Here is a 12837-nt window from a genome sequence, read left to right as displayed (position 1 = left end):
TCTAGAAACAGGCTAGCAATTCTGAACTTCTCCGATGATCTTATCCACTACACTGACTGCTTTGACTGTTTATTTACAATTTTCAAAGATGTTCTAACATTTGACACAGGATATGAACATTTTCAGATGCACCTACAGGGTTCTCTGATTCATTCCTCCATGGATCTGATCCCTTTAATAATGATTACTTGACTTTCTTAATATCTCTGGTCCCTATCTTTGTAATATTCTCAAGCTTTTTGGGGGAAAGTTCACTTGAGGACTTCTAATATTTAAAATTATCACTTGTCGTAGTCTTACTCAGGACATATTTACTGTTATTTTCCAACTTTTTCTACACATTCTGAGAGTTGTTTCATATGTGTGTTTACACATATAAGTGCCTCTGTGTATGTGCATGCTTGCGTGTATGTACGCCAAATCCTCAAGCTCTTATTCAGCAGTCTTGCTCCTACCTAGTATTCCATCACTTCAGCCATTCTTACAATGCAGGTTTAGGCTGGTTAATTATAGGTATTGTGGCAAATATTTTTTTTCCCAGGCTGGATGCAAACTGAACTTCCCAGAATCTTTTACATTCTTAGGTTTTATCTTTCCAGGAGTATCATTTTTTAAACTTGAAACAGTTTTGTGAGTGTAAAGTGTAACCTGTAGCCCAGATTTTTAACTTAAGAATTCATATAAAGATAGATGACCATACACATTACATACATTGAGTGTACACTGCTAGATATGTGATCTTAAGCCGGATGACAGTGGCTCACGCCTATAATCCTAGCTACTCAGGAGGCTGAGATCTGAGGATTGCAGTTCAAATCAAGCACAAATAGGAACGTTTCTAGCACTTATCTCCAATTAACCACCAGAAAACTGGAAGTGGCACTGTGGATCAAGCGGTAGACTGCTAGCCTTAAGGTGAAGAGTAGAGGTAGTGTGCCCAGGCCCAGACTTCAAGCCCCACAAATACCAAAGAAAAAGAAAAGTAAAGAAATAAAAGATATGTGAACTTAGCCACCAGTTCATTGCTAGTATAATTCCTGCTCTCTCCACATGGCTTTCTTTTTCCAGTTAAGTCCATGCTCTTATATATGACTTGCTTTGAAACTAGAATTATTCTTCCTTTCTAGTTTTTACAAATTTGCATGATTATTTGCCATGATTTAAAGATAGAAGAAGAAACAGAGTGGCCTCATCCTTCATGTTCCAATGAGTAGTAATGCTTTCTCTACATCACTCCCATAGATATACATACTGGCCTTGGCTTTATTGTTTCAAATTTGTCTTATTTGCAGAGTCTTCTATACTGTATTGAACAACCATACTTAAACACAGAACTTCTTTTTCTCCTATTATTCATATTGTTTCTCCTACTGTTAACTTATGTACATTTGTGAAAAAATGTACAACACACACACCTATTTCTGAGAACCTTCTTCTCACATAAAATTGGTCTTAATTTATAGAGCACTTAGGAAATTTGAACTTAATGTACTCCAGGATAATGGTTTTTCATGTTTTTTATTGTAAAAATGTTGTTCAGAAGGGTTAGAATTATATATGTAAGTTAATTAGTACATAATCTATCAAGCATTGTTACCTCTTCTTTTGTTTTTCCGGTCTTCCCTTTCCTCCTCGCCTCCCCAAATCCCCCTTCCCCTCCCCAAGTTATAAAGTTCATTTTCTACATAGTGTCTTGTAGAACTCATTGTTACAATGAGTCATACTGTACCCTTGTTTCAGCATTTTATTATTTCCCTTCCCCCCCACACACACACATTAGAAAAAGGCATATGCAAGATGCAGATCACCGACATCAAATACAGTAAAAACAGGGGTTATACCATGGTGGTAGAAAATAGAAGAGAAAAAAAAAATCACATAGTACCTGTTAGGTAACAATAAAGAAAAATCAAGTTGTGTCCTATCTTGGAGTCCATTTCACTTAACATCATTTTATATGGCTATATGTACATGTACAATGTTTTATAAGTGATTTAAATTCCGTATTTTCTCATGACTAAGTTGTTTCTGAAGCACTTTATCTCATGTACAAAGATGTACTTGTGCTATTTCAATGAAGCCACAAAACGTTCATTTTACCTGGAGCAGCACCATAGATTGTTACTTGAAGTAACTGGAAGGAACTGTTACTGGAAGTGGAAACTGATTCCAAGAGAGGAATTGAACATAGAGAAATGACAAGTTCAACTTAATTTGTGCGCTCGCTTTACTGTACAAGAAAAGAATTCAAAGCTTGAAGGAAACTCTGTCCCTGACTTTTTCGAGTGTGTTTTTTACTCACATAAAACTTGTCTGTAAATTTCTAGTTGAGAGTATTACAAAAGGAAACAATATGCCATTTGAAGGCCAACATAGATAAAAAGGAAATAACAGTGTTTTAAAAGTGTTCTGCTGCAAAGAAACAAAGACATGTAGATTTAAAGGTAACTTGTGCCTAGATATTTCACTCCTGACATGATTGTCTTGTTGCAGGAGTCAGTTATCCATTACTTTAATCTGGTCCTGAGTTCACCATAGCAATAAGGATTCCAAAAAGCAGGATCCAGTGAGTATGATCAGCAAAAGGAGCCTCTTTTCAGACCAGTGCTTTAAGGATGGTCCAAAATAAATATGTGGACGTTTTTTGCTTGTTTGTTTGTTTAGTTTGTGCTGGTTCTGGGGCTTGAACTCAGAGTCTGGACCCTGACCCTGAACAGTTGTCCTTCCTGCCCTCCTGCCACCATAGCTAGTACACTACTGCTTGAGCCAAAACTCCACTTCTGGCTTTTTTGGTGTTTAATTAAAGATAAGAGTTTGACAGACTCTTCTGCCTGTTGGCTTTGAGACTGTAATAAATCCAAATGAGATCAACTGTATGGATTTCTCTTTTGAACCAAGACATGTTAGATGAAGTTTATTATAAAGCTAGTATTCGACAAATTTTTAAAAAAAGAGAATATGTTCAGCAAAGAAAGCATAACAACTCAGCAAAAGTAGGTGCACTGAATTATTTTGGAATTATGTTCTCTGCTTGGGAAGATTAGTATTGACTTCGTCGTGCCTTTTGAGGAACTTTTTCTGTTGGTCATGGGGCTTGAACTCTGATCCTGGGCGCTGTCCCTCAGCATTTCAGCTCAAGTTGAGGGCTCTATCACTTTAGTTACAGCACCACTTCCAGATTTCTGGTGGTAATTGAAGATAAGATTCTCATGGATTTTCCTGACCAGGCTGGCTTTGAACCATAATCCTCTGGTTTCAACCTCCTGAGTAGCTAGTATTACAAGTGTGAGTCACCAGCACCCAGCTCATATTTGCATTTATGTACACTTAATGACACTATGTTGACAAAGAATGGAAATTTGAATCAAATGGTGTGACATTGCAGCTTTTCAATAAAATGAAGGTAGCAATAAATATGTCCTCTTTTTCCATGTTCTTACATTAATGAATCATGACCTATGGGACTCTTACATTAGCATCCTCTGTTGTCTGCATATGTGGACTTAGTATGAGAAATTGTTCATAGAGAAATAGAGAAAGACAGGTTTGTAGAAAGCAAAGGAGATCAAGTATGAAAGAGCAGCATAGAAGTATATGCAACTTATCACACAGAGATTACTAACTAGCCTAAGTTATTTGGTTATTTATAATCAAAAATGGTTCTCTAGAACAGTTTATGGTATAACTTAGTTATTATTATCATTTATTCCTTCCATCTGGAGTTATTCCTTCTGTCAAAACTATCAATTAACCTCTGCCTTTTTGGTGCTATAACTTACCAAAAAGATTTCCAAATCTCACTTATACTACCCTTCTGATTGTGATTAGCAGTGGCCACTCAAGAGCCTGGAATCTTTAAATTTCCAGGATTAATCTTCACTGATATCTAAGCACATTCTTGGTATTAATTGCCATGACCTATCAACAAAACGTTTTTTTTTTTTTGTTCAACACAGTATTCTAATATAGGTAAAGTACATTAATTAAGGACTACTGATAGGTATCAGTTGGAAGGAGCAATTATATATTCCAAGTATGGGTTCTTTATTTTGCATTTCCTAGCTAAATGACTCTTTTGACAGTCCTGGGGCTTGAACTCAGGGCCAGGGATCTGTTCCTGAGCTTCTTTTTTTTTTATCGAGGCTAGCATTATACCACTTGAGGCAAAACACCACTTCCAGTGTTTCTTTTTCTGTTAATGTGTTTTCATGCATGCTAAGCAATAACTGTTCCATGAAACCATATTCCAGAGCCCTAAATGACTTTCTTTTTTTATATTAATAAGTTTTTTGTGTGAAAATACAGTACAGAGAGGTTATAATTACATGAGCAAGGTAATGAGTACATTTCTTATCAAACATTTTTGCCTCCTCCTTTGTTTCCCCTTACCATCCCTGCCCTCTGATTCCCCCCCAACCACCGCCAAAGTTGTAAAGTTGTTTTTTCGACATAATGTCTTGTTGCAATAAGAATTTCTTAAGATGACATTACTTTTTCATTCGGTTAATATGAATTACAATTTTGGCCAAGTGGTAGAAAAGGAAGTGAAAAACAATACTAAGTCCAGTAAGGCTGACATTCCAATCACATCACTAAGGAAGTAGTGTTAAGACCTGCTGGACTCTTAGGGCTGTTGTATGTGATATTATTATGTAAAACACTATTAACTGTCATCCCAGACATCCATAACATTCTGCTTCCACTTTCCACGTCAAGAACCAAATATGTACGCCTTTTTATTGATTGGGTGTGTTTCTTAGGAAGGAAGAAGGAGGATGAAGTAAGTGATGGTGGAAAAATATGTATATTGGCTCCCTGTCCACATTTTTTGCATTTTTAAAAAGTGCTACCGATGAACTCCCACTTACATCTAATTGACTTGCTGTTTGCACAAGATGCAGATAAATGAAGACATTTATTCTGGTGGATAGTCACATATATTAACAAAATCCATTTCTGGAAAAATAAGATACTAGGTAAGAAATTACAAATTTTTGTCCATAAAATGGTTTCTTTTTTTGGAGAACAAAAGGTAGTATTGAAGTGATTACTCCAACTTTCTTTGAAATTTTATGCTGTTTCAGTATCAAAATGTTCTCTAATTTCTGTAACATCCAAACATAAAAGACATGATTTGAAGATCTCAGTCGTTTTAGAAAATAAGGAACGGAATAGCATCCTTCCTGCAGAGACATGTGATGGCAAGTATGATTGATTGTATTATGGTTCTCTTTTTTTCCCTCTTTATCTCAAGTGTTGCATATCTTGGCATATTACTCTATGTCCTGAATCAGCTTCCTGTAGGTGAGATTTACCTCTACTCTGCAGTGTCAAGATGGGTCATGTGACTTACTTCAGCTTACAAAAGTGAACCAGAAGTGGTGAAAGGCTATTTCTAGGGGAAGATTTCTATCTCATTATCTGTGTCTTTTTCTCCTTAGCTATAAAAATAGCATATTTACAGAGGGAGTCTTCTTTCAACTTATGTGTTGGAAGAGTGTAGCATGTGAAATTGAGGCAAAACTCAAACACAGCCTCATACATATAACACAGGCAGAACTAAGCTAATATTAGAATATATTAAGATGCTAGTTTCTTACCATTCTTTTATATATATATATATATATATATATATATATATATATATGATAGCTGGCTATAGCACACCAGAATTCAACAAATCCTAAACAAGAACTAAACAAATTGATAACATTTCCTATTGGAAGATATTACGTTTTTTTTTTTCAGGTAAAGGGTAGGTTTATTCAGTAGACCTGCTGGGAACAGGCAAGGTTGGCACTCCACGTGGCTGGGAAAGGCCTGGGAAAGAGCGAGAGCTGGGAAAGAGAGGAAAGAGAGAGGAAAAAGAGATAAAATAGCAGAGAGAGAGCGTGTCTGGGAAAAGTGGGAAAGAGAGAGAACTAGGAAAGAGAAGGGAGCTAGAACAAAGAGAGGAAAGAGCTAGAAAAGAGCAGAGAGAGCAGAGAGAGCTAGAAAAGAGCAGAAAGAGCAGAGGTTGTGCAGAGAGAGAGCAAAGAGCACAGAGAGCTAGAAAAGAGCAGAGAGAGGGCGTCTGGGCCTGAACTGTGGAGAAAGGTATGGCCACATCAAATTCAGATGTGACCTCTTCCAGGTGTCCAAGTTGCCTAGGTAACGCAGGCACTACATAGAGCATTCCGGCAGGCACCAGGCCATTTTGGTACTCAATGCGGTGGGGAAAGGCCTGGGAAAGAGAGCTGGGAGAGCTGGGAAAGAGAGAGAGAAGAGCTAGAAAATAACAGAGAGAGAGCAGAGAGAGAGCAGAGAGCAGAAAGAGCTAGAAAAGAGCATAGAGAGCAGAGAAAGCTAGAGCAGAGAGACAGCAGAAAGAGCTAGAAAAGAGCAGAGAGTGATATTACAATTTTTTATAAATAAGCATTCTCCATGTGATCACTTGTGGGGTTATCTATTTCTATAGATGTGTTTAATCACTCTAGAGCACTGGATCTAATATCCACACTCATTATCCAGATCTTGTGATTGAGATGAGGAAGAAAAAAATATTTAGATTTCTCCTTCTCTTTTCCTCTTCTCCTTTTTCTATTGTGGATTCTCATCTTTTCTCCAAATTCTCCGATTAATTAAGGAAGAATGACACATTGTGGATATGAAGCAAAAGGCTTCAAAGCCAGAATTTTATTCTTTCAGAAATAGATGAAGTAAATCAGAGTGGCCCAAGGAAGAATAAAAACATGATTTTTTTTCACTTTCTGGATTTCACCATAGACTCTGAACATGACTCTAAATAGCTAGTGAACCATTTGCCTTGGCTAACTTTTTAAAATTATAGTTTTTTAAAAAAAAGATAACTAGAGAGTTCCGGGAAGATGGCGGAGGAGAAGCTGGAATCTGAACAAGCTCTTGCATAGAAAACAGTTTCAGAGTTCCAGTGAACAGTCCCAAGCCAGAGAATCACACCAAGTGTGCCATCACAGGACAGAGAGTTAGTCAAGAGAGGGGAAGCCAAGCAGATACATCTGAGCAGCTGCCGCTGCGGCGGCAGGGTCGCAGCAGCGACCACCACTGCGGAGGCATACCTGAGACACAGTCCGGGACGAAGGAGCCAGACGCAGCGGACGAGCGGATTCTACTCAACACCAGCAAGAACCGACAAGGAGCGGACAACTTCATCCTGCACTTTGCAGACCAGAGACGACCCGGGATCCAAGACTCCGCGTGAGTAGAAGCCCCACTTCCTCACTCCTTCTCTGGGAGAAGAGGAGGGAAGGCCACCCCTCCCCCCCCAGCACCGGTGATCTCCATCTTGGATACCGACAAAGCTCGGAGGAGCGGCTAGCTCCAGCTCAGGCCTTGGAATAAAACGAGTCATTTAGCAGGTCACAAGAACTTAACGGCGAAGTGACCTCACAGACTCAGTTCCATCCAGGGAAAAGTCACCCAGCTCAGGCGCCAGCCATTGGAGTGGCTCTCCTCACCGGGTAACCAGAGCCAGAGGCTGCCCCTCCCTCTAGCAGCCACCACAATCAATTGAAAAACAGAAACCCTGAGAATGGCTCCAGGCTGGGTGCTGTGAGTTTTTTTCACAAAATAGCCCCAGGGAAAAGCTACTGTTCGTTGAAAGGCCTCAACTCTACCCAGAACCTAGCCTCATCACTGCATCCCCCTCTTTTGTGATTCTCAAAGCAGATCACCCTCCCAGTAAACTAACCTGGGAGGGGGATCTCAAAATCTTGGGTAAAGCAGAGCATTTTTCTGCCTGTTCCAACAAACTGACTTAAGAAACCAGTCAAGCCACAGGACCTCAAGCTGACCAGAGACTCCAAACAGACTCTGATTACAGACAAAAGGGAGATACAGGACTCTTCCCACCCCTCCCAAAAAAAAAAAAAAATCAAAGAACTTTTTTTTTCTTCTTCTTCTTTTCTTTTTTTTCTTTTTATTGTTTTGTTTTTTTTCATTTTTTTGTTACATTATATATATATATAAAATTTTTTTTTGCTTTTCTAAAACTTTTATTAATCTTTAATTTTTGCCTCTTCTGAAAAAATAATTGTTTTCCATTAACTTTTTTTTTTTCTCCTCTTATAATTTTTATATTAGGAATACGTGAATGTGTGTTTTCTTTTCTTTTCTTGTCTTCTTTCTCTTTTTCTTTCATTCTTAATTATCTTTTTGTTTTTTTTTCGAGCTCTACTGAACTTCTGATCTTTTCTTCTCACTTTCCTATCCTTTCCATCTTTTCCTCTTTGTTCATCTTTATGTGACTACTTAACTCTTGTCCTGCACATCCTCAGATAAACCCGTAGTTAACCAGTAGACCCTATCCCCCATTGTGTACACACTTAATCCACAAACTTATTACTCAATTCAAAACCTCTGAGACTTAAATTCATTAATAGCAGTACTACCTCTTTATACCTATATAATATTTTAAGCATTTTTTTAAAGTTTTTCTCATCTCCTCTATGTCCCTCCCTTTCTCTCAACATATTCATATTCCTCTATAAATAGATGGTCTTTTAATCTCTAAAATAACATTAATTTTTACGTTTCTATCTTATTTTGTGGTCTCTTTTCATTCCCCTTTCCCTTTCTTCTTTTTCTCTCTCTCTCTACTTACATCCTACCCAACCTATTTCCTGCATTGTGATTAGGACATAGTTAACTCTCCCTGTGCCTCCCCACACCAAACTATTCCTATTTTTTACCCACATCTCTCCCTAACCCTAATAATTTCTGGTTTTCCAAATTCTTCTCTGCGGTTCGAAGTCCTTTAACATAAAGTTGTTTGATGTCGAATAGATGTATCTGTTGAACTAGATTGTATCTGTAGACTATTGACTGTACAAATGCAAACTTTGGTTGATGGTTGCCTTAAGATAGTGTTCTAGCACAAAACTGGTGCTATCTTCATCTCAAATGGGCAGAGTAAGCCGGAATAACACAAGCAAAATGGCAAATTCGGGTATCTCAATTCCCAATCCTGATAATCAGGGGTTAGAACAGATAATGAATAATCCAGAGGAGAGTTCCCAAACAGCTCTACAAACACTGCTGGCAAACATGATAAATGAAAAGTTTGACAACGTACAAAGGACTCTGTATGAGTGTGATAGGGAGAGAGAGGAGGCATCCCAGAAGTTTATACAGGAATATCATAAGCGTGAGGAAGCTACTCAAAAACTGATACAGGATTTGCGTGAACAACTTGAGAATACTCAAAGAGAAAAAGAGGAATGGCGTGAGCAGGCTGAGAACACTCAAAGAGATCTGCAGTAATCCCACGAACGGAAGAAAGCTAATCAAAGAGTAATACAGGAATTGAGAGACCAGGTAGAGAACACACAAAAATCACTAAAGGCATTCATGGAATCCATTAACAAAGAGCTGAAGGAAGTCAGGGAGACCACAAAGGGAATGCTGAATGGAACCCAACAGAAGGAATGGGAGCCCAAAGAAACCATAACCAATCAACTAAGTGATTTGAGGACAAACACTGAACACCAAATTAAGGAAGTAAAGAAATTCATACAAGACCTAAAACAGAGCTTCAACAAAGAACTTGAAGCCATCAAAGCTGACCAACTAGAAGGAAAAGAGATAAAAAACAAAGTAGAGAGTCTTGACAGCAGGTTAGACCATGCAGAAGATCGAATCTCAGGGATTGAAGACAGCCTAGATATTATAGAGAAAGAACATACAACCATCCAAGACAAGTCCAAGAAATATGATAGATCTATCCAACACCTGGAAGACACCATCAGAAGGCCTAATCTAAGGATAATGGGTGTAGAGGAGCACCTAGAAACAGAAGTTAATGGTCTAGGAAATCTGTTTAACAGGATCCTAGCAGAGAACTTCCCAAACATGCAAAAAGATAGGCCTGTCCAGATACAAGAAGCCTTTAGAACCCCAAATAGACCAGACCATAATAGGACATCCCACCGCCACATTATAATCCACACAGGATCAACTCAGAACAAGGAAAAGATCCTTAAAGCTGTCAGAGAGAAAAGGGTAATCACTTATAAAGGGAAACCAATTAGAATCACCACAGATTTCTCAGCAGAGACAATCAAAGCAAGAAGAGCCTGGAATGATGTATGCCATGCCCTAAAAACAAACAACTATCAACCAAGAATACTGTACCCAGCTAAACTCTCCTTCATAACTGAAGGCCAAATAAAAACCTTCCATAGCAAAGCAAAATTGAAACAATACATCTCCACCAAACCAGCCCTACAAAAGATTCTTAAAGATGTCCTACACATAGAAAACCAACAAGACCGCAAAAAAGGCCAAGAAACTGCACCCAAACTGAGAATCCAAGAACCATAGGAAGAACCCAGTTTTCGCAGCCCCCAAGAAGGTAGATAACATGGCAGGAACTCCCAAATACCTCTCAGTCCTATCTCTTAATGTTAACGGACTGAACTCTCCAATTAAGCGACATAGACTGTCTAGTTGGATTAAAAAGCAAGACCCTTCTATCTGCTGCCTGCAGGAGTCACATCTTGCCCGTAAAAACAAACACATTTTCAATGTTAAAGGCTGGAACAAAATCTACCAAGCAAACGGCCCCCATAAACAGGCGGGAGTTGCAATCCTAATATCAGATAAAATAGACTTCAAATTAAAATTCGTGAAAAGAGATAAAGAAGGTCGCTACATACTAATTAAAGGATCTCTCCTTCAGGAGGATATTACAATTCTAAATATCTATTCGCCAAACAATGGAGCACCCAAATTTATCAAAGAAACACTACTTTCCCTCAAATCCCATATAGATCCAAAGACATTAATTGTTGGGGATTTTAACACACCACTCTCCCCACTAGATAGATCAACTCGGCAAAAACTCAACAGAGAAACCGCAGATCTAAACAGCTGCATAGATCAACTAGACTTAACAGACATTTACCGAACATTTCACCCAGCAGCATCAGAATACACGTTTTTCTCAGCAGCACATGGAACGTTTTCTAAAATAGACCACATTTTAGGCCACAAAGCAAACTTGTCTAAATTCAGAAACATTGAAGTTATACCTTGCATTCTCTCTGACCACAAGGGAATAAAGTTAGAACTCAACACCAAAAGCAACCAAAGAAAGTCCGGTATCACATGGAGGCTGAACAACACACTGCTGAATCATGAGTGGGTCATGGGAGAGATTAGAAAGGAAATTCAAATGTTCATGCTATTCAACAAAAATGAACACACAAAATACCAGCTCCTCTGGGACACAGCAAAGGCAGTACTCAGAGGCAAGTTTATAGCTCTGAGCTCCTACGTCAACAAATTGGAGAGATGTGAAACTAACAATTTAATGACACATCTAAACCTCCTTGAAAAAGAGCAGCAACATAAACCCCAATCCAGTAGACGGAAAGAAATAATCAAAATTAAATCAGAATTAAATGAATTAGAATCCAAAAAAACTACAGAAAGAAACAACAAAACAAAGAGTTGGTTCTTCGAAAAACTTAACAAAATTGACAGTCCCTTAGCAAATCTTATCAGAAAAAGAAGAGAACACACCCAAATTAATAAACTCAGAGATGAGAATGGAAACATCACCACAGAAACAACCAAGATTCAGAACATTATAAGGGAATACTTCTCAAAACTTTATGCTAATAAGTTCGAGAACTTGACAGAAATGGACCTCTTCCTAGCAAATATTGACATGCCAAAACTAAACCAAGATGAGGCAAACTATCTTAACAGGCCCATATCAAGCATTGAAATAGAAACAGCAATAAGAGACCTCCCAGCTAAGAAAAGTCCAGGACCAGATGGTTTCACAGCGGAATTTTAGAAGGCCTTCAAAGCAGAGCTCACACCAATTCTCCTCCAACTCTTCAATGAAATTGAAAGAGAAAGCTCTCTACCAAACACATTCTATGAAGCCATCATAACCCTCATCCCAAAACCAGGCAGGGACTCATCAAAGAAAGAGAACTATAGACCCATTTCTTTGATGAACATTGATGCAAAACTTCTCAACAAAATTTTGGCCAACTGACTTCAACAATTCATTCAAAAAATCATACACCACGATCAAACAGGATTCATTTCAGGGATGCAAAGCTGGTTCAATATACGCAAATCAATTAATATTATTCATCACATCAACAGGAGCAAGAATAAGAACCACATGGTTATCTCAATAGACGCAGAAAAAGCATTCGACAAGATCCAACACCCCTTTATGATGAAGGTTTTGGAAAAATTAGGAATCCATGGAAGATTCCTCAATACAATAAAGTCTGTATATGACAAACCTACAGCCAGCATTATACTCAATGTTGAAAAACTAAAGCCATTTCCTCTTAACTCAGGAACAAGACAAGGATGCCCACTCTCTCCACTCCTCTTCAATCTAGTATTAGAATGCCTAGCTACAGCAATAAGACAAGATGCAGACATAAAGGGGATCCAAATAGGGAAAGAAGAAATAAAACTCTCCCTCTTTGCAGATGACATGATCTTGTATTTAAAGAATCCCATAGACTCCACTCCCAAATTACTCAAGCTGATTCAAAACTTTGGCAAAGTAGCAGGTTATAAAATTAACCCCCAAAAATCAATGGCTTTTCTGTATGCCAACAATGAGAAAAGTGTGGCTGAAATTAGGAAAGCAACTCCATTTGTAATAGCCCCACAAAAAATAAAATACCTCGGAATTAACTTAACTAAAGAAGTGAAGGACCTCTATGATGAAAACTTTAAAATCTTGAAAAAGGAAATCAACACAGAACTTAAAAAATGGCAAAACCTCCCATGCTCCTGGATTGGAAAGATTAACATCGTGAAAATGGCAATACTTCCCAA

The sequence above is a fragment of the Dipodomys spectabilis genome, unplaced genomic scaffold (genome assembly GCF_019054845.1).
Source record: "Dipodomys spectabilis isolate Male_0828 unplaced genomic scaffold, ASM1905484v1 ptg000516l, whole genome shotgun sequence".
In the NCBI taxonomy this organism is placed as follows: Eukaryota; Metazoa; Chordata; class Mammalia; order Rodentia; family Heteromyidae; genus Dipodomys; species Dipodomys spectabilis.
Note: the sequence above shows the minus strand (reverse complement) of the source record.